This window comes from Hydra vulgaris, chromosome 06 (assembly GCF_038396675.1).
Source record: "Hydra vulgaris chromosome 06, alternate assembly HydraT2T_AEP".
In the NCBI taxonomy this organism is placed as follows: Eukaryota; Metazoa; Cnidaria; class Hydrozoa; order Anthoathecata; family Hydridae; genus Hydra; species Hydra vulgaris.
Window position 1 is genome coordinate 45,627,627 of NC_088925.1, and position 23,874 is coordinate 45,651,500.

The window sequence follows — 23,874 nt, forward strand, 5'->3', positions numbered from 1 at the left end:
CGTCGCCAACTATAAAAAACAACATTGGCACCACGTTGTATCTTACATTGGCAAAACTTAGTATTTTAATTTGATTTAAAGTTATATTTTACGTTTGCACAACGTTATATTTCATTAAATATATTTGTTTTATATTTTAGTATATATATAAACACATTAAATATATATTTAAACATGTATATATAATTGTATATAAGTTCTTTTAATGGCCTACTTTATACACAGCCGGATATGTTGCATAAATAGGCTGAAAATTAGAAGGCCAGTTTTTCAGAGTTTTTTTCGCCAACGACGTTGTGTTGATCAAGTTTTCAAATTAGTTGTGAGAACTATGGTAAATAAATGCGCTGTGGTTAATTGTCGAACTGGCTATAAATTTAAAAAACGTGAATCTAGTTCTCTTTTTGCAAGTAAAGCTGTTTTTAGTTTTCCCAAAGATACTAGCTTAGAAGAAAAATGGATTAAATTTGTAAACAGAAAAGATTGGAAACCAAGCAAACATTCAGTTATTTGCATAGATCATTTTGAAGAAAAGTATTTAAAATATGGAAAACGAGTTACTTTAGAACACGAGTTAAAACCTGTTCCATCTATTTATTCTGAAGAAACTTGTATTCCATCTTCTGTAATGCCTAAAGTTTCTAACTTTTGTAAACCACCAACTAAACGAGATTCTACTATCCCAGATAAAATTCATTTCAAGAAATGGATAAAATAAAAAACATTGATATGCTTCATGAATCTAATTCTCCAAATGGATTTAGTTTTCAAAGATATGAAAGTTTTGTTTTATATTATCGTTTGTTTTTTGTAGACTCCACTCCTTTTATTGAATCCATAAGTGTTGATAACAATTTGCATGTAAAACTGCATTATAAAAGTTGTCCTCTTCCACTTCCTTGTTGGTTTAGAACTATCAACAATTGTAAACTCACAAGTTTATCTATTTTAGATAATTTGGTGTCTTATATGCACAATCTTATTGATGGAAACTCCTATTATTTAGTTAATGAACTTTTAAAACTAATCTTTTTTAAATCTAAAGGTCGACCTCAATATTCTTCAAAAGTGTTACGTTTTGCACTAATGCAAAGATATCCATCATCTCAGGCTTATTCGCATCTTCTGGAACAACTTCCTTTACCATCAGTCACTATTAAAAAAGTTAGTATCAGGTGGAATTGATTCCATAAAATCATTAAAGTTATTGTTAAATGAGGACAAAATAAGCAATGATTGTGTTATTCTTTTTGATGAAATGTATCTTGTGAATACTACAGTGGTAGATTAACTGGACAAGATAAAGAGGGTAATCTCTACAAAGAAGTAATTGTCTTTATGATTGTTCGCCTTAAGAAATCAATACCTTATGTAATTAAAGCCATCCCAGAGACAAATATGACTGGAAATTTCATTAAAAATGAAATAGAGGAAAGTTTAAATACATTAAGATCTGCAGGTTTTAACATTCAAGCTTTGATTGCAGACAACCATCCAACAAATGTCTAAGCGTATTCAAAATTGCTTAGCATTCATGGGTCAGACAAGCCAGAAGAAATTTACTTATAATGATCATAAAGTTTATATAATGTATGATAGTGTTCATTTGCTTAAAAACTTAAGAAATAATTTGATTAGTGCTAAAAAGTTCATTTTCCCACCATTTCAGTTCACTGATTACGGTTTTAATATAAAAAAGTGTCTGCAGTGGATATCTCTTGGGTTTTGCTTCATAAAGTACATGAAAAAGACAAAACTCTTTCAGCAAACTTAAGAAAGGCATATAAATTAGGGGAAACGACTCTATATCCAGGTAACAATAAACAAGATGTCAACTTGGCATTAAATATATTCCATGAAACAACTTCAGCTGCAGTTCAAAGTTATTTTCCTAATGAATACTCAGCATCAAAATTTTTAAAACTCTTTAATTTATGGTGGGTAGTATCCAACTCAAAAATGAAATACTCTAATAATATTTTAGGAAATGCAGCTGTTATGGGGGATGGTAAGCCACAATTTTTACGTGCACTTGCTCACTGGGTTCAAGAGTGGCAAAATTTACAGTACAGTTCAACTGAAAGATATTGTCTCACAACTCAGACTTCTAATGCACTAGTAATAACATTGCAAAGTACTTCAAGTCTAATTGAAGATCTTCTATTTGAAGGATATAATTATGTTCCAACCTCACGTTTCCAAAGTGATCCATTAGAGCGACATTTTTCAAAGTATCGCCAAATGAGTGGAGGCAGGTTTCTAGTTGGATTACTTCTGAGAAAATTTTGCAAATGAGATCGTTATTAAAAGAGAACTTTGACTTTTGGAAACTGGATTTAAAACCTTTTCATTCAGATGTGAATCTGAATTCGATTTCAGAACTTTTTAATAATAAAGTTCAGGAAAGTGAGTTAGATGAAGACAGTAAAGAGGTTACAATTTTTATTGCTGGATATATATGCAGAAAGTTACTTAAAAAATTGAAATGTGAATTGTTTACTTTATTGCTAAAAAGTGATGTCGTTGACATAGATGCAGAATATATTGACCTAGTATCCAGAGGAGATCTCTTAACTCCCTCAAAGTTACTTGCAAGTTATGTTGTTAGTTGCTTTGCTATGCTTGATGCAGTGAAACAAAGTCTACTTACGTTGGAAACTCTTGAGATCAGAAAAGTTAGCGAAAATATTTTAGATGAATATAATTTAAACCAAAAATTTCTTTGTGATAGTCATTTTGAGTGGGGACTTTCTCTTGTTAATCGAACAGTAATAAATATTTTTTATAATAATGAACAAAAGATTGTAAGTGGGAGTAAACACAAAGATACTGTATTATCTTTCAAAAGGAGACAAAGAGAAAAAAGAAAATAAGAAATGTAGTAAATATATACAGTATGGTGCAAAACTGAACCAGAATGCATAATATTTTTATTTTCTTATAAAGAATTTAGCATTTTGAGAATTAATATTGCTGGTAGGAATTATTATTAAAAAAACAATTTTTATTAAGTATTTATTGAAGAAAAATATTTACTTACAAAATAATAAATGAAAAACATTGTGAATCAATTTGGCACCACGCGAAAAAAACTGTCAATTTTTGTCTATTTTGTCAATTTTTAATACTTTGTCCATAATCCTTTAGCTTGTTTAACTGCTACTAATCTTCTATTTGTGCTCTTTACAAGATTTTCACAAAGGTTTAACGAAATTTTTTCCCACAGTTCTTGAACTCGTTCATATAACACATTAATGGATGATGGAGAGTCAGAATAGTATTAACGAGCGTTTTTTTTAATTGTGACCACAAATTTTCTATTGGGTTCAAATCAGGACTTTGTGCTGGCCATTCTAGCACTTGAAAGTCCTGCATAGCTAACCAATTCTTAACCATTTTAGCAGTGTGCTTTGGGTCAATGTCCTGTTGAAAGATGACCTCATTTATTGGGTAAGGCATATTTTCAACAGTTTCCAATAATTCGTGCTGTAAAATATCAAGATACATTTCCTTATTCATGTTTCCAACTATTCTTCGATTTGGTCCCAATCCATAAGCCGTCATACGCCCCCATAGTTTAATATTGCCTCCCCCATGTTTTACTGTCTGAATAAAATCTTTTTGGGTTAATGGTTCACCTTCTCTTTTCCAGCTCCATTGGCGGCCATCAGTGGTATACCGATTAATTTTAGTTTCATCTGACCAAATAACTTTCTTCCAATCATCTTCGGTAAAGTTTTCATATTTTTTTACAAAGTTTAATCTTGCTTTGATATTTTTTTTACTAAGTAATGGATTTTTTTTCTTTTCAATTGCTCGAAATTTACTTTTTTTGAGATCTCGCTGCACTGTCCACCTGCTCACATTTTTTCCTATATCTCGTTGCAAAAGTTTAGCTGCCTATTTTGTCGGTTTTGCTTCTCCAGTAGTCAAATATCTGATTACTCTTCTACTGTCTACCGCACTCAACTTCTTTGGTCGACCGCCAACATTTTTTTTTAGAATATGTCCACATTTTTTTCTAATTCGTTGCACAGTACTTTGACTAACTTTTAATTTAGAAGCAATTTTACGAGTTGTATTTCCTTCTTCGATCATCTTTTTTATTAAATCACTCTTTGTCTTTGAAATTCCCATTATATTATCAAAAACAATAAACTTAAACAATAAAATTTATGAAAATAGAAAATTATTTTAGATATAAATATAGTCAATTGATTTGCACACAAAATTATTAAATTAATTTGAGAAAAATAATAAAGATATTGCCTTCATCAAGTATGGTGCAAAACTCAAAAGATGTTTGTCACTAGATAAAAATACTTGTGCATTGGGGTAAAAGGAGGAGGCGTAAAAAGTCGTAAAAATTAGCACTTTACTACTGTAATAATCCCGACTGCGCTAATATATCGAAAACAAAATAAACCATAGTTTTGTATTTTTTTAAAAACTCTGGTTCAGTTTTGCACCATACTGTGTATATATATATATAAATATATATATATATATATATATATATATATATGTATATATATATATATATATATATATATATATATATATATATATATATATATATATATATATATATATATATATATATATATATATATGTATATGTATATATATATATGTATATATATATATATATATATATGTATATATATATATATATATATATATAATATATATATATATATATATATAGATATATATATAAATAAATTGTTTTAATATTGTTAATATCTCAACTCCAAATGCTATTTTATAAATGCGTCTGTTATATTTTAAATGTTAAAAATTATATATTTTAAATGAACTGTAAAATATAGTTTTACTTAATATTTGATAATTGTATTACTAATTTAATATTTAACACAGATGAATTAGCCTAAAAAATATTAAATAAGAAATACTTAATAAACTTAAAAATTTGGAAACATTAAGCATTACTTTTAAAACTATTTTACATTTTAAAACACAGAAACTTAAAATGCTGAAAAACTAGCCTTCTAATTTTCGGCCTATTTATGCAACATATCCGGCCGTGTATAAAGTAGACCATGGTTCTTTTACTTACGCATTTCAACCATTTTGATGGATCAACATTGCTGAAGTCGTTTGATTATACTTATTAATAATGAGCTTGCATTTGATTAAAGATTCATTTATGTTTGTTTTGCTTGTGGCTTGATATTTCATTAAATAAGAAAGTGAAAAATATATTTCCATAATCAACTGGTATATATTTGTACATCTGCCTTTTCTTGATGCAAACACAACGTTGATCCACTGTATATAATCCAATGTTATTCCAATGTATATGAATCAACGTTGGTCCAATGTATATAACCCAACGTTAAAGTGTACATATTGAATTAACATTGGGTTATAAACATTGGATCAACGTTAATTCATATACATTGGCTCAATGTATATGAATTAACTTGTTAATTCATATACATTGGCTCAATAGATATGAGTTTAAAAGATATTGATATGTAGAGAAAAAAAATTCTATTTTGTTACATTTATTTTATTATTTACAGTACAATTAATTTAATATCTTTGTCTGGTAACGGTTTTCCTCGATAGCTCTTATGTTTTCTAAAAGATATGCTTGATGCTTTTGGATCTGATCTTACTAGAAGTTAGTGCATTTCTTACTGCAATATCAAAAACTTTGCAAAACATCTTTAAAGTATTTGATTTTTTAGACCTGATTCTTCTTCTCTGGATAAAATTGGACTCTCTTTTTTATATTGTAGATAAAGAGGTCTACAAAAATGACAACTTGAAGGGTTTCCTTTTTCCCAAATTTCGCCATCTTCTACTTTGAGCAATAGAGGCACAAAAGCTGTACTAAAAAGATTTTCTTCACTTTTAAGTTCTATACTTGTGTTGCTTGTCTCGTATTTCTGTTTATAAATACTTTGGCTTGATGCTCCATCAAAACCAAACTTTCAATTTAAAACTCCAAATATTTCGTTACCTTGACCACAATTAGGCATATCAATCATTTCAGTTATTCTACTCACAGTGTGATCTAACATTCTTTGAAGAGTACACTTTGCAGAAATTTCAGAAAAGTGTATATTCTCAGGATAGCATTTCAATTATTTCTCAAAAATATTGTGCAAGGTAGGATAAAGATGTACATTGTGTACAAGAGCTGAGTTGTTGATCATTTCATATGGTTTATCGCTGAGATCAGTGTTCACTTTTAACGCAAGAGCCTCCTCTACACTCATATTAATGGGAAAGGTTTTATCCAAAGTTTCATATACTTTTTCTAAACTCTCTAAAACATTAGAAATATTATTTTTTAAAGTAGAGGCTTTTTTTTTTCTCGAGCAACATTTGCACTTTTTGCAGAAGCTAAAAATAGAGCTTCATGATGTTCAGTGGCTAGTTCTTTTATTTTTTATTTTTTTGCTTCGCTCTTCAAGAACACTCCATTGTTTATGGGGCTTTCCAGAACCAAAATGACTATTTTTATTGTTCATAAGATTTCTTTGAAGCCAACGATTTTCTTTTTGTATAAATGTATCATAATTTCGTTCACATTGTTTTAGTTTTTTCTTCACCTTTGAAATAAATATAACTAAAGCAACCTTTACTTTATTTAAGTTTTTTTTGCGAATTTCTTCAGTATTTTTTATTACATTAAGTAAATCCTTCCATAATCCTAATTTATCCACTCCTAATTCACGTATATTTGGGATAAGATTTTTCATTGTTATTATTTTTAAGAACCATCAATATAATAAAACTAATATATCAGAAACATTTTAAATTACATTATATATTTTTTTACTTTACACTGTTAAAATTTTATTTTGTTATAGCTTTAACAATTGTCACATTGTTACATCCTGTAAAAATACTATATTACTAAGTTAAATTTATATTACAGGAAATAATAAAGTTGTTCAGTTAAGCTTTTTCAAAAATGTTGTACTTTTCGAATAATAAATCATTCTTTAAAATTGTCAATAAATATTTTAACAAACTTTTAAATAGTATATAATGACAAAAGCAAGTTTTTTAAAACTTTATTTAATATTTATGATTTAAAAACTATATTAGAACAAGTAATACAAGCAAAAAATTAAAATTTAAGTTTCCCGTTATTTTTATTTGTTTTGATTATAACAAAATACTTTCAAAAGTGGCAGAAAACAAGGTTTTTAAGTGTTTAACAACATTTGTATTTCTTTAATAACTTCCAATACCGCAGGAGACCGCAGTAATCCCTTTATATTTTAACAGTAGAAATGTTAATTAACTAGAAAAAAAATTAATATTTTTGGAACTCGGTGGAACATTTTTTCAGCTGACACATAAACCAAAAAAATACAATTACTTGCTGCCTTTTTTTAAAAAAAAGTCTTTAAACTTAAACAAAAAAATCAGACTTTTTTTTTTCTTTTTAGTAAATTTGAAATATATAGAGCCAAAAAATTATCTTCAAAATAAATATACACTTTTATTTAAATTAAAACCACTCTGTTTTAGTTAAATAAAAATCTCACATTATTCAGATTTCTTTGAAAATAGTAACAAATTTTTTCACTTTTTTTTACTATAAAATACAAAATAAAAGTTTTATGAAAAAATTATTTATACTTTTGAAATAAAAAATTATTGCAATTTAATATTATTTAAAAAAGGACACTTAATTTATAGAAAACTTGTGAGGGGTTCACCATTACCATTTTTTTGTTGTTTTGAGTCACTGTGCGGCGTTGGCAATGTATTTACATACTTTGGCCCAATGTAAGTGTGCTAGCTGGGATGCGAGCTAATCCTCTAAATAGCTTCTTACAAGAGCTTTTGGTTTTTGCACAAGCTATCTGTTTATTTCTTTAAAAAGTTACTTATAAATACAAAATTTGATTTTATACTTGTTACAAGCATATGTTTGTAATGTTAATATTACAAGAATATATACATAAGTGTCATTAATTGCGCCGTGAAAAAATTCTTAACACGAGCTTTGTCTTTACGTTTTCACACTTGCTATCCATTTATTTGTTAACAACATTACTTATTTGTTAAAAATTTTTGACAAAGAGCTATAAAAGTTTCTACTGCTTATAAAAAATGTTTTATATTTTCTTATTGTAATAGAATTCAGGAATTTTAAGAATTATTACTAGTACAACAATTAAAAGTTCCACAATAAAAGTGAATAATATACTAAAGTAAATATAATATATAATTTATTACATAAAATAAAAACTATTATGCAATAATTTAAAATGTAATAATTTTTCATTTTATCAGTTTAATAGTTTTATACTTTATCCATTTAATTTAGAGTAGAATTTTATATTTATCAGTTAGTCCAATATAATCAAAACATGTTCATTTCAATCAGCGTTCTTTTTTAATTTTATTTTGCACAGCGGTGCTTTTTAAAAAGCATTGCAATTTATTATGCAATTAATATATATTTTTTTATAAAAATGACTTTGTATTATTCATTTTAGTTGCAATGAAAATTGTACTTTTGCGAGAGCTGTAAATTGCTCCCGTAAGCCATTTTAGCGAAGTGTGGGGAGAGAGAGCATATAAATGAGTATATTTATCTCTCTCTCTTTCTCTCTCTCTCTCTCTCTCTCTCTCTCTCTCTCTCTCTCTCTCTCTCTCTCTCTGTATATATATATATATATATATATATATATATATATATATATATATATATATATATATATATATATATATATATATACTCATATATACAACCCTCGGAATTAGGGTCGGCATTCGGCAATGCCAACCTAACTGCCGACCTGAAAGTATTTGAGATCGGCCTCAAAAATTGCCAACCTTGTTTCTATGCCTTATGGTTAGACCTTTGTATCAAATAATTTTTGCCAAGCTGATGCTGACCTCAAAAAGATTGAGGTCAGCAAATTATTGCTGCCCTCGTTTTTCCTAATTCTAAGGGTTGTATATATATATATATATATATATATATATATATATATATATATATATATATATATATATATATATATATATATATATATATATATATATATATATATATATATATATATATATATATATATATATATATATATATATATATATATATATATATATATATATATAGGCAGATCGCTTTTTTCGTTGATGTCAAAAGCATTCAGTTAAGCAAAAACTTTTTTGTAAAATATAAACACCAAAAGCGTTCAGTTAGACAAAAAAAATTTTTTTTAGGAATATTTAAATCTTTTAACATCATTTATGTGACAGTCAGAAATTGTTAGTTCGCAAAAAAAAGCAATTAACTGCAACTAAGAATTTTTTTAAAGAGACAAATTGTTTTAAAAAAAAAGATTTAATTTTAATAGAATTGAATCAGTCATTTTAAATACCTCTTAAGTCGCATTTTTTTCCAAAATGCTTTTTTTGCTAATAATGGTTCATTAAAGGAAGATGCATATTCTTGGTAAAATCCAAAAAATCAGGATATATTTCTTCAATCATTTATTGAAAAGTTGCATACAAAACAGAGGCATTCTTGTAAAGAAAATGCTACACAGGGGCAAAATGCTTTTCAGTTCCATGTTTTAAAACAAACTGATAAAGTTAAAGTCTGCAAGAGAGCATTTATCAGCCCTTACGGAGTTACGGAAGCCAGAGTTTGCAAATTTTGTGATTTGCTTAATGAAGGGACGAGTCCTACAGATAACAGAGGATATCACTCTAAACTAAATACAGTGTCTCCTGAAATATGCAAATAAATACACGAACACGTCCTTTGCTTTCCAAGAAAAAAGACACATTATGCAGGATAAGATATTGAATATCTTGATGCAAGCTTGGATGTCAAAAAAAATGCATTTATTGTTTAAGGAAAAAGCATCCAGATCTCGGTATAAAGTACAAATTTTACTTACAATAATTTAATAAAAAATTTGATTTGGTTGACCACAAGTCGACACATGTATAACTTGCGAAGAACTATTAACAAAAATACAATCAAACAATCAAACTTATCAGAAAATGCAAAACGTTTGGTAGTAGCTCAGTTAATGATCCATAAAAGACGTGCCAAGAAGTTTGAAACAAAATTTCATTAGTTCAAGATCTTTGTAAGGAGCGAGATGATTTTGCAATGGCAGATTTGCAAAATCTACCATTGCCGCATATACCTATCTAAAAAAAATTTTATTTACAGCAATAATGGGTTCACATGAAAAATTAATGCATGTAAAATGTTAATAAGGTTATTTTTAAGTGTAGAAATAAAACATATTATTACTACAATTGTTTTGGTTAAATTATATACCTCTAACCCTAATTTTTAGTTGAAACAACCTCAATTAAAAACAGTTTTTGAGGTTTTTTTCATTATTTTTATTAATAAACTGTGTTATTCGCTATTTAAATTTTTTACCACTCAAATACTAATTAAGCATAAAAACGTCCTTTAAAACTCATTTGTTAGTGTATGAAACAGTTTTTAATGATTCCTGAAATATTCTAATTGAGTGACTTAAGAGGTTTTTGAAATTACCAATTTAATTTAAATTAAATATGATTTTCAAAATTTTAATTTAGCTTTGAAGGAATGTAAAACAGAAAAATTTTGAATGTAAAATTTAGTTTAAAATGAATGTCAAATAGTATCGCGATTTTTATTAAATTTTATTTCTAATTGTCTGATTCTTTAGGTAAAATATACTACGGCGTATTCAGGCCGATTTCGATACCAGTATACCGGTATGGGCCCCTGAATTTCTGCCCAAACTCAATTTAAAACAGTTTTGTATTAGCATTGAGTTTGTGATAAAAAAAATTAAATAAAACTCTTTATTAATTATTGTGTTACTTATTTTGTAATGATAAAATTTTTTATCATAATAACAAAATTGTTTTTAATGTCGCTTAGGAAAAGCAACATTTGCAAACGACTTTATAATTTATATATTAAAAGATTATAAATATATTTTATGTCAATCAGAATGCTTAATTGGAACTCACGCTGATGGGATATGGAATATGTTACTATTGGATTAAAATTTAAAATGCACATTTTGATTGGATTACAATATGAAACGCTGAGCATTTTATATTTTTATGATTCCTTTAATAAAAGCATTAAGTTGTTTCAAAATATACTTAGAGTTTCTCCTCCGCTGACATTTTCATAACTTTTCATTAAACTAAAATCTTTAAACTGTCTCATTTTAAATAATAGTAAAATTGCAGTAAAAATGTAAATACACGGTTTTAAATAATAAAATAAATAAAACTTTTTTAAAACGTAATAACGTTATTATAATCACACCAAGAAACTTGATTTAATAAGAGAAGAAGAAGAAAAAAAAGTTATTAACTTATGATTGAATTAATGACCTTGCTATACTTGTGTTATAAATAAATTGATGACCTAGCTATAACTCTGCGTTTTATGTTTTAATAAACTTTAATTACTAAAATTTGTTTGCAAAAGTTTATATAATATGTTTAACTTATGTAATATATAATAGACTTCTTGTAGAAGCCACAACAAAAATTTGTCCGCATACAGATCTTTACACACTAAAAATTAGGACAAAAGTCAATTTTTGAAGCGTTTGCTATTAACCAAACTACAAAAGACACAGAACAAGTTCATGGAAAGGTAGTTCAGCAGTTGATTTCTGAAATAATAACAAACGAAAGGGAAATTATTATCAAACGAAAGCGTTATCCCTAATATCAACAAACATTTACTAGATGGACGTATGTACATGATGTGTCACCAATATCAGCAATATTGGGGGGAAATATTTCCATTCCTACTTATTCTGCAAAAGATCAAGGCTGATTATGTATTATTTGTAAAGAATAAGACGATATTGGAGAAGTGTGGAGAACTAAAGGGGCGAAGCTTTTTGAACATCCACAAAAGACATTTACTGCACGTCAAAATTCAAAGAGATACCAGGGTGCTGCCAAAACAGGTCAAAAAAATACATTTAACCAAAGGAACTGTATACAATCAGATGGTTGATGGCAGCTCGCTATACAGTATTGCGGGTAAACAGCGCAACAGTAACATAAAAAAGATTTTAAAACTGTTTACCTTATAATTAAAAAGAACTGGGCAGTCCAGGAAAACTTGATATCATTGAATTTATTCGAGATCTTGGCAATAACGAGATTCGCATGTTAAAGTTGCTAGCAGGCAAGCAACATACACATCAGCAACTAGCAAATTCGTCAAAATAAAAAGTGATAAAATAGACATGAGTTTGCACAAAAATTATTTTGGCTTATGACTTTCGTGTTCTTGCTGATATTACAAGTGACATAGTGGATAGGACTGTCTTTTCTATTTTCATTAGATGTGTCGATTCTGATTCTCATACTATGGAAGAAATATTTCTTGGTTTAGTTCAAGTTATTGAAAGGAAGGCTGCCCAAACCTTATGTGAACAAATGCAACTTGTTTTAAAATCTAAATTGATAGATATCCAGCAACTGCGCTTCCATTGTTTTGATGGAACTAACACAATGAGTGGGGTGTGTAATGATTTACAAGTTAAGCTAAAAAAAATTTCTCCCCACTCAAAAAACATTAACTGTCGTTGTCATTGTTTAGCTCTTGTGTGCGTTTAAAAACTTTTTAAATCCAGCGAAGTTATTTAAAGCTAAGCTGCTTCAGTATACTATTTTTGCATTTACTGGCTGATGTACTAGTCCCAATGAATAAATTTGCAAAATTTTTACAAACGCGAAACCTAATGTATTCAAAGATAAACTTAAAATTGACCTTTTAAAAATCGAGCTCAACGATATAGGCAACAGTAAAAGTTCATTATTTAACACTCATTCAAATAAGTTTCTCATTATACTAAAGAGCGTCAAGGTTTGTCGCACATCGATTAAGAAAAAATGATTTTTTAACTCGATGTCAACACCAGAAACAATTGATGTGTTTTTAAAGAAAGTAAAAGTGTCATTTATGAGGAGGTTAAAAGAGGAAATTGATGCAGCAATGCAAATTATTGACAATGTATTTTTAGCAAAACATGCTGTTATTGACGGGGAAAAAATTATTGCACCACCATTGTTTAATCCTATTCAAAATAATGAAGAAAATGCCCATCATTTTCTCTCTGATTATAAAGAAATCTTATTTAACCTTGACATAAAAAGGAACCTAAAAATTCAAACTTTAGTAAAAGATGGCAAGTTAAAGAGTAGTAACATCGATATATATAAACACAAACAAACAAACGATGGTTTCTATGCTGTTTTCCTTACCGAGTATGCATGTGAGCAGTACTATGATATCATGAAGTTATTCAAATTGTCACTCAGAATTTTTCACATATTTGGAAAAAAAAAAATTTTTTAATTATCGCGTAGTATTTTTTTAAAGAATTCAAAGAATTTTTCAAAAATTTTTGCTTTGGAGTAGGAGTCTTACTCTGAAAATTTCAACAGTCGGAATCGGAGTTAATACTTTTTTTTTACGACTCCACAACCCTGGTTATAAAGCTTTTTTGCGTGAGAAGCAGTGAGGAAATAAATATGATTTCATTCTTTATATTAGTTAGCAAATAAAATCGGTAAAGGAAAAAAAGAGGGGAATCGATGTTGACATAAAAGCCGTTAATGTAACATTACTGATTATTTTGGTTAGTTATTTATATTTCTACTATTTAACAAAAGTTAATTTTAAGATATTAAGTTTTTAATTGCTTAAGGCAAAGTATTAAAATAAAATTAAAAAAAAAAAAAGAGATCCTCATAACACAGACAAATCGGTTTGTCCAAAAAACCTGGATGATGCAAATTTTTCTAGTCTACACTTTGCCCTATAATGAAAAATTACTAGAATATTCGAAAAATCCTCTGAATGTGAAATTTTCTTAAAAAATAGCAATGGGCAACTCAAATAGTCAGCGGGCAACCAAAATTAACGAACTGGTTAATTCAAGTCGCCCTTCTGGCGACCGACCAAAAGTCTGAGTGTACAACTCTGATATATATATATATATATATATATATATATATATATATATATATATATATATATATATATATATAAATATATATATATAAATATATATATATATATATATAAATATATCTATATATATATATATATATATATATATATATATATATATATATATATATATATATATATATATATATATATATATATATATATATATATATAAATATATATATATAAATTTTAAGTGATTTTCTTCTAATTTATTATTACTCTGTTCTTATAAGAACATTGAGCACTCTATTTTGTAAAATACATTTTATAACTGTTTATATATATTTATATATATATATATATATATATATATATATATATATATATATATATATATATATATATATATATATATATATATATATATATATATATTGCTGTTCATACAATAATTAAAAAAAATTATTCCATCTTTTCATTGAGCCCCTATGAGAGCTCTAACTAGTGCCAAGAAAATAAAGTTATTATAATCAAATTAAAAAAAAACTCCGTTACAATCTTTAAAAAAATAACAAAACTCTGAGAAAAAGTAAATAAATAAATAAAGAAAAAGTGACAATAAGAGGAATAAATTCCATTAAATATATCCAAATAATTTGGTTAAAAAACGATAGTGTATATTAAAAAAACGATAGTGTAAATGTTAAGTTTCAAATCTGTCATTTGATTTCAAAATTTCTTTTTTTTATATAAAACTTAAAGGAATTAACTGTTTTCACCATATTGATATAGTTATTTTTAAAACTGTTCCATATTTTTGGCCCTCAATATGTTATACTATATTCTTTGTATTTAGTTAGTTTACGAGATAGTGTGTATGCGAGCCTCTCGTTTGATCTCAGAGAATAGTTGTTGTTTTGATTTTAAATTTTGTTTCAAAGTTTTTCGGTGTGAGATTTTTTAAATGATAATACATAAAGATCATGTGTTGAAATGTATTTATCTCGTATCCATTCATCATCTCCATTTCCCTCATTAGTTGCTTAGCATGCTCAAATTTGTTTTTTCTGTATATAATTCTGCGAGCATGTTTTTGTACACTAAATATCCTTTTAAGTTTAGAGGGTTGTGTGCTTGCCCACACAATGTTACCATAATTAATATAGCTATGAATTAGGCTGAAGTATATTAATTTTAGACTTTGAGTATTAATTAAAGGACTAACTCTATACATTATACTAATAGTTTTTTTAATTTTTGATTCAAGGTATTTTATGTGGGAAAGCCAAGAAAAGTTTTTATCTACATAGACTCCTAGGTACTTTAAACATTCTTGTTTTTTAATTTGTTTACTATTTATAGAAAGAAATGGTAATTCAAGTGGCAGGTTTTCTTCCTGTGTTTTTTTATAAAAAATGTATATTAAGTTTTGTCTACGTTTATTGAGAGTTTATTAGCTCTGAACCATTTATTTACTTTTAGCAGCTCAATATTCATTTCACCATATAGCTGATTAATATCACTATTGGACATAAACAAATCAGTGTCATTGGCATACATAATTGAATTTAAATTTGCAGATACATTATAGAAGTCGTTTATATATATTAAAAAAAGGAGAGGGCAGAGAATTGAACTTTGTGGTACTCCACACAGAATATTTAATGTACCAGAATCCGGATTTATCACATATTGTTTTTGGTCAGTAAGGTAGCTTTTTATCCAAGAAAATATTTGTTTGTTACACCATAATAATTTATTTTTTCTAAGAGTATAGAGTGGTCTACTGTGTCAAATGCCTTTTACAGATCTATAAAAATTCCTAGTGTAAACTTATTTTTTTCAAAACCGTTAGTTATTTGATTAACTAATTGAATAATGGCATGCTCCGGTAAAGTATTATTTTGAAACCCAAACTGTTTAGAGTAAAAGAGATTGTTTTTTGTGAAATGATTTTTGATCAACTAATTCATTAATGGCATGTTCCGTTGAAATATTCTTTTGAAACCCAAACTGCTTAGAGTAAAAGAGATTTTTTTGTGTGAGACGGACATAAATTCTGTTTTACATAACGCGTTCGAATATTTTGAAAAAAACAGATAATACGGATATAGGTCTATAATTTGAGATATCAGAACTATCATTACCTTTATAGATTAAGTACACTTTAGCTACTTTTAATGAATCAGGAAATACACCTTCATTTATTGAAATTTTCATAATATGAAACAGAGGTTTGATGATATGTTTTTTATTTAAAATTCTATATTGTTGGATATTCCATCAAAACCCGGCGATTTATTTATTTTTAAAGATAAGAAAGCCTCCTCAATTTCTTTTAACGTTAATTCACTGTCACATAATAAATTATTATTGGCAGAATTTAGAATTTAGGTTTTGAATGAATCAATGGGAGGTACAATTTTGTTAGCTAAATTTAGACCAACTTTAGTAAAGTAATTGTTAAACTTTTTTGAGATTTGTTTTGGGCAGTGAATATTATTATCATTAATAGTAATATTGAGCGGAAGTAATTAACTACTTTTATTACAACCCGTTAGGTTATTAATTAGACTCCATGTTTTTTTTATATCAAATTTACATTCAGTAATTTTTTTAATGCAAAGTTGTTTATTTCATTTTTAAGTAAGTTCTAATAAAAATATTTATAGTTTTTATATTTGTTTTTGTTTTCAATATTTCTATTTTTGAGAAATTTGTTATAGAGTTTTTGTTTTATTCTTGAACATTTTACTAGAGTTTTGTTCACCCAAGCGCTAGTGTTTTTGTTTTTATTATTTCATAAGGAAACTTTTCATTAAATTTATTTAAAAATTGATTGAAAAAGGCATTGTATGCTTCTTTAGTATTTTGGCATAAATAGACTAGAAGTTATTGATATTTAATGTTGATAGATAGTGTTTTTTAAATTAGTTGTTTTTGGACGAGTAGTCAAATTTATATCAAGGTTATTATTTTTAATGTAGATAGGAAACTTGTGTTTGTTTTAAACATTCCTGTTTCAAATGATGTTTCTAAAAAGTAGTTTAAAAGGATGTTGCCAATCGCAGTTGCTAAACTTTTAGTTATCCTAGTTGGTTTATTAATAAGAGGGTATATATTATATTTAAAATGCATATCAAGAAATGATTTTTTATTTAGATTTTTTTCATAAGTTTGGGAATTTAAATTTTTATCCCCGATAATGCATAGTTTTTTATTATTATTATTATTAGCTATTATATTTCTTATTAAATCTTCAAAAGGTTTGACGTTACCAATCGGAGAACGGTATACGCATACAATGACAATGTTTTTAGCTTTTTCACTATTGATTTCTATTGTTAAACACTCATAATCATTTTTGGTTAGGCATTATTGCTTTTTAATTTTATATGTAAGTTTCTCTGAAATGTAAAAACAAACACCTCTGTTTTTTTTACCTCTTCCTTGTATTTGACTAATTATGCGGTAATTTGGTAAGATAAAATATGAATTAGATTCAAATATAGTTGCTGAGTCATGCTAAGTTTCTGAAATAGCTATGACATCAAATATGTATTTTAAGGTATTTAAAAATTCCTTAAGCTTATTAAAATTATGCTGCATGCTTCATATATTGATGTGCAATATAGAAATTGAATTAAAGCAATATGGTGTTTTGAAATCAAAAGGATAAATATATGGTGAGTTCAGTAAATTCATTTGAGTTTCATGAAAAGTATTTAGATTCTTATCAGAAAAACTATTTAAAAAGTTATTATAAAACAACTTTCATTTCATTTCTTCTCTTAAAGTTTTTCTCAAAAGAAGGTACCTAAAAAAAAAAAAAGCGGTCCTTCATCTATAATATAAGGAAATTTTGATAAATAAGGGCACTAATACGGGTTGCTGTCCCAGGCAGCGTGACGGCTCTCGGTAGCCCTGAATGTAATAGCATATAACATCATAACTTTATAGTATAACAACACAACTTAACAAATCATGCAATGATATAATAACTTTATAATAACAAGCTTAATAAATCATACAATAACAATATAATAACATGTCAAATATGAAGATATGTTGAATAAAATTTTAATAAAAATTAATAATAAAATTAAGAATAAAAATTTCATGTTTTCTTCATTTAAATGTCTTTTTGCAGCTAAACTAGTATTAACTATTACATATATATTTTCACACAAAACCCTTCTAAGATATTGACTAACTCAAGTTGGTAACTACACTCAAATTGGTAGTTACAAAGTTAAGAAAAGCCATCAAAAAAACTTGATGATTTTTACGAAGATTTTAATGTTCAAATTGTGTTTGTATGTTAATATGTTATTTAAAAAAAAATACTTGCTTTGGAGTGCTAGACAGCAGTTGAGTTTGCAGAAAGCACTTTTAACTAAAGTGTTTTCATCTCCAGCCTTTCAGACTGTTCCTGTTTAGTTATATTTTCGTTGTAGGTAATTGGTTATTATTGAGTTTATGGCACTTGTGTAATTTCTCTGAGTGATTTGCCACCTTCGCTTAGAAGAGTAGTCACTTATTATTCAACACATTAATCATATTCAATTTAAATTGTGCCAATTTGCATATAAATCATATAAGATAAAAAATTCAATATTATAAAACAGGGATGCGGAGTCCCGAAAAGAATTCCAGATTTGAAAGTTACAAAAAGATTGCTTTATCCTAAGTTTTTGGTATCCAGGAGCTCTAAAAATATAAATAAGTTTATGAACTACTAATAGGAAAAAAATTAAGACTTTTAGGTTAGAGGAACAATTATTTTTTGAACCCGGAGTCCTTAAGTATAATGGCGCCAAGGACTCTGGACTTAAAAACAATAAGTTTCAAGTCATTAAATCTCATGAATATTTTTCTTATAGCAGATCATAAGTAAACAAACATGGTTAGAGCTTCTGGACATTACAGGCTTGGAAAAAGTAGAGATATAAAGCTGGAGTCCTTTTGGGACTCCGCATCCCTGTTATAAAAATATGATACTAGGATTAACACTGAGTAATTTGAGTACTCAGCTGATATAATTCAAATTAATTACCAGTTCGTTAAAAATTGACTTGTCTTGCTTTATCAGAAAGTCAAACAAATCTAAATCTTTTATGTTGACAATTGGAAGGTTGTGTTCCTCAAGCATATTGTTGCCATACTTGTTCTTATTATCAAACAATGTTTGAAGTAGCTGTGCGTTAAGTTCAGATTGATGCTATAATTCTTTTATTGATGTTTTCATCTTGATTAGTAAAGCTAGCAATGTTTCTAACAACATCACTACAAAAGAGTAGCAATGTTTCTATTGCTACTCAAACTTCAATGCTACTCTTTTAAAACAACAAATAGAAAAAAACTAAACTAGCTAAAATTTTTTTACACACACATACACACATATGGATAATAAATAATACTTTTTTAAAGCATGAGAATTAATTAGCTACCTTTCAAATTGTTGTCACCTACAGGAGAGTGTAACAAGTTCACTGATAGCAAGGAGCATTGAGCTTATCATTTTTATCTATGGATCTTGAGAGATTTCTAAAATATAACAACCTCAACAATTATAAAATAGTTTTTGTTTATTGTGAATGTGATGTGCTTTTCTCCTAAAACAAATAAAACAAAGACATTTATTCCCGGACATTAAAATAAACTGATCCTATACAGGGCCGACGACACGGGTTTTGAAGTGGAGGGGCACAATCGTCAATTTTTTAAAAAGTCATCTATATCTAGAATTTTCTTTAAAAAAAAAAAAAATCTTTTAAAAAAAGTGGGAGGTATATTTTTGCCCACTGACGTCAATTTGTGGCAAAACACTTTTATACATTGAGTTTGTTTTAGCATTTATCTTTTTTGATTAATTTTAATTATGGTACATGCAGTTGCACAAAGAGATATAAAACTGGTACAGATATATTATTCCACGAATAAAAGTTTGTATTTATTACAATACCCAGCAAACATTAAGTAGTTGAACCGACAACGGACCGCTGTTAGCACCTATGCCGTGTCGATGTCAGCCGCCTGGTTCAACAACAGACCGATGGCAGCAAAATGCTAAATTTTCAACAATGGTCTGTTGGAGGCAAGCCAATGTTGGAGTGACAGCGTTTCGGTATAGGACCTTCTAAAATTCGCGCTTCAATTTCGAGCCATGAACCTTCTTAATATTATTTTTGTACTTTTCTTTAAATTTAGACACCTATCTTTAGCGAAATTGTTTATTATTTTTATTACATGACTTCATCCAAAACAATTCATATATGACACATTTTAAACTTTTTCGAATTTGTTAAGTATGGTAAACACTTATGGTAAATCAATTAGCCTACACTTTGGCGTTTTAACCTAATACCCGTTAACAAATATGAATAAAGAACAATCTAAAATAGTAATACAAATTAATTCAACAATGAGGTACAATTACAACCATAATAAAATTATTATCTGAAATATTATGTATAATCTCAATAAATTAATGTTTAAATTGCGTTTAACGACTCTTTTCTTAAGATCTTTTTAATATAAAAAGAAACATTTCACACTTCATTCGGATACTACATGCAATAGAAAAACAATAACGTTAAACGAAAATCGCTTTATGTAGCGGTCTGCAGACTTTTAATGTAGCCCTGAAAGAAGACACTGATATATTAATCGAAATATAGAAATCAACCAGTTAAGAGATACTAGAATTAACATAATAAACTAACCTTTTCAGTCTTTAAAAACACCTTTTGAAGGGCTTATATCAAATAGCGAGTTGATAGCAAAGAACTCCACGGCATGAGTCTATTTACTTTCAACAAAATGTCAATAAAACCAATATAATGTTAATGTTAATATCTTGTTTTAAAAAAAGAAAAGCATAGTTAATTAAAAAGCTGTGAAAATATTAAAAAAGAATATAAAAATAAAGTAATACACATATTACCTGACACCTGGATTTTTAAAAGTAAAACACCACATCGTCATCTCTAACTAACTGTAATATCAAACATGTTATTTTTTCAAAAAGGAACTTGTCATTCCATATAATAAGACCCTGACGGTTTAATTTACCTTAAAAAAACAGTTAAATTAGGATGGTTTAAATTACCTTAAAAAAAGGTTACCTGGATACTGATTTTCTATTTTCCAATATGTTTGAGGATTTTAAATAAGTTTTTTTTTCAATGTTAAACTACTAAACCTATTATAATGAAAAGATAAATAGTATTTGAAAAAGTTACTTTAGTGCCTGGTTGCAATCCAAGCAGTTTTTTAACCATGGTGAACATAACCCTTGAGGTGGCATAAGCATAAATAATATGTGCACATCAGAATTAGAAAAAATCCAAATCTGAAAAAAGATATTAGTAATCAGAAGCATAATATTAAATCACAAGCATACTTCCACATAATGAGTTTTCATGAGAAGGTTTATTCAAATAGTTTATAAAAGAAAAAAGGCAAACTTGTAGCTGAATTTCCTTAGATTTCCTCTCATCTGCTATAGAAGTTGAGCACCAAATTAGTTCTTTCTATTTCAAAAGTTTAAGCATCATTACATAAGTTGTTATACATTCTTTTTATTTCATACAATTTAATTTTTAAATGGTTAATATGATCAAACAGTACTTTCCAGAAATTGAATTATGCTGTATTTTTTTAATCATTACTACTAAAACAAAACTAATTCATACATACAAACATAGATGCATAAAATCCTTACAGACCTTGTGAAAAAGAAAAATGAATGTAAAAGAAGAATTATGACTTCTTAAACAGGCATCAATGACTATTACATAACTTTAGAATAAAGTGCAGCTGCTCGAGACAACAACAACAAACATAAAAACAAAACTTCAAAACACTGAAACACCTCATTCATCGTATACTCAATCTTCTGATCGATAACCTCATATTTAATAAACTAAATGCTTTTATACAAAAGGTTGCAGAAAAAAAAGAAGATTTTTTGCGAATAAATATTTTGTCTGTATCAGATATGCGTTAAAAATTATAAATCATGCCAATATACCAAATTGAAGAATTAAAGCCTGAGTCAGAAATTGTATGAAACCATTACTATTTACATAGGGGTAAGACATACACACTCTCAGTATATTAGTTCTGTGATAAAAAGATGATCTGTGATAAAAACATGATCTACACGAGCTATTTTCTTGTGTTGTTTTGACCAAAAACTCTTCATTAAATAAAACAACTACAATAAACTTGTTATTTTATTGTAGTTGCACTATTTAAATATGTTTTGATATAATAATATTACCAATATTATTTTTAAATATAATCAAAGTATAATTAAAAATAGTTATACCCTGCGTTTTTTTATTGAAATCAACTATATATAAAAATAAAATAAACATTCTTGTAAAAAGGTAGTTTTTACTATATTTATTCTTTATTAGAGAATATAAAATATTTTCATTTACACATTTGAATCAGTGTTTTTTAAAAGGGCGAATTTCCTTAAGAAATTTTGAGCAAATTCGCCTTTTTAAAAAAAACTGATTCATTTAATAACAAATTAACAAAACATAACAATTTTCAATAGTTTTCAATTCTATATTGAACAATACACGCCATCTTATTAATATAAAAAATGTAATGGAATTATAAAAATGAAAAAATACACGACATGTATAAACTGGAAATCAGTTTATTTATACATAATAACAAAACAAAATATATAAAGAAAAGTTTTTAATTACAAAAAAGAATTTAACTACATCTGCAGCATCAATTAACATTTGGTAGAAAAACCAACTACAAAAATACTAACTATAGATTGTAGCTTATTATTTTCCCACCGCCTCCTTTCCTCATATTGTACTTTCTACACGATCCACACTACCTATTTAAAAAAAAGCAGAGGGAGTTTAGCTTTCGCCCTAATTTTGGGCATACACATTTCGTGCCTTATGAGATGTGGGCCCTCTATTGACCAAAACAATTATTCTTATCTTGATTGCGTCAACTAACTTCTTTTTAAACCATTAGCTAATGATCAACATAGTAAATTTTAAACAATTAAAGTTTACTGAGTTAAAACCATATTTTAATGGTAGACAAAGTAAACTTATGATGGTAGAGCACCAAAGTAGAACTGAAGAAATAAAAAATAAACTCTACCACGGTGAGATAATAAATATAAAATAATAAAAACAAAGAAACGAAAAAAAAAAACAAAAAAAAAAAGAATATAGTAAAAATGTTTATTTTTATTAAAAATATGATCCTTTTTATTAAAAACATTAATGTTTTCACAAATGGACACATCAGTAAAGCACACATCAGTAAAGCGCATGCACAGTGAAAAATTGATTTTCAAGTTCTTTTACATTGTAAGAACCTATTAGACACCCCATAATTCAGTGATAATTGTTAATTATTAATTAAAATATTTTTTTGACACGGAGAATCATAAACACTGTCACAGCAGTAAATGATTTTAATATTTTGTATGTTCTGCTAAAACTTGATGGTGTAGTAACAGAATGTATATCTAACAAAATTATTTAACAAAATTAGTATTTTTTTACAATTTTCTTTATTACAAATTTATTTATTTACAAACAAAATTTAATTTCAATAAAAATATATATATATATTAAACTAAAAAATTTTAAACTACATCTTTTATTTGATGTAGTTAAGTATTTTCCCCTAACCACTTCATTTTCGGTAAAGATAACCATGAGCGAGATCTCGTCTCGTTTCTCGTGAGAAATGGGACTTCTCGTGAGAAACGAGAAATAGAAAATTCTCTAGAGAAGTAGAATGAGACTTAAACATTATATTATTTTCCAAATTAAAATTTATTGTAATTTACAAAATGCTTAATAATTTGTTTTTTTAATTAATTAATATTTTGACTCCGTGATTTTAAT

At 27.1% G+C, this 23,874-nt stretch overlaps 1 protein-coding gene across 3 annotated transcripts in view; it reads left to right on the top strand.

The window, feature by feature from the left end:
* The window catches only part of LOC136081896 (sterile alpha motif domain-containing protein 9-like), a 128,217-nt gene that overhangs the window by 74,876 nt on the left and 29,467 nt on the right, over positions 1-23,874 (top strand). Inside the window, exons 5-6 of one of the 3 annotated variants that reach the window (XR_010639234.1) lie at positions 15,234-15,284; positions 15,449-15,676. The exons of 1 other annotated variant lie outside the window; for it this stretch is intronic. The gene's annotated coding sequence lies outside the window, so the exon portion shown is untranslated. The remainder of the gene's footprint in view (positions 1-15,233; positions 15,285-15,448; positions 15,677-23,874) is intronic. One more of the 3 variants, XR_010639235.1, reaches the window with a different exon arrangement.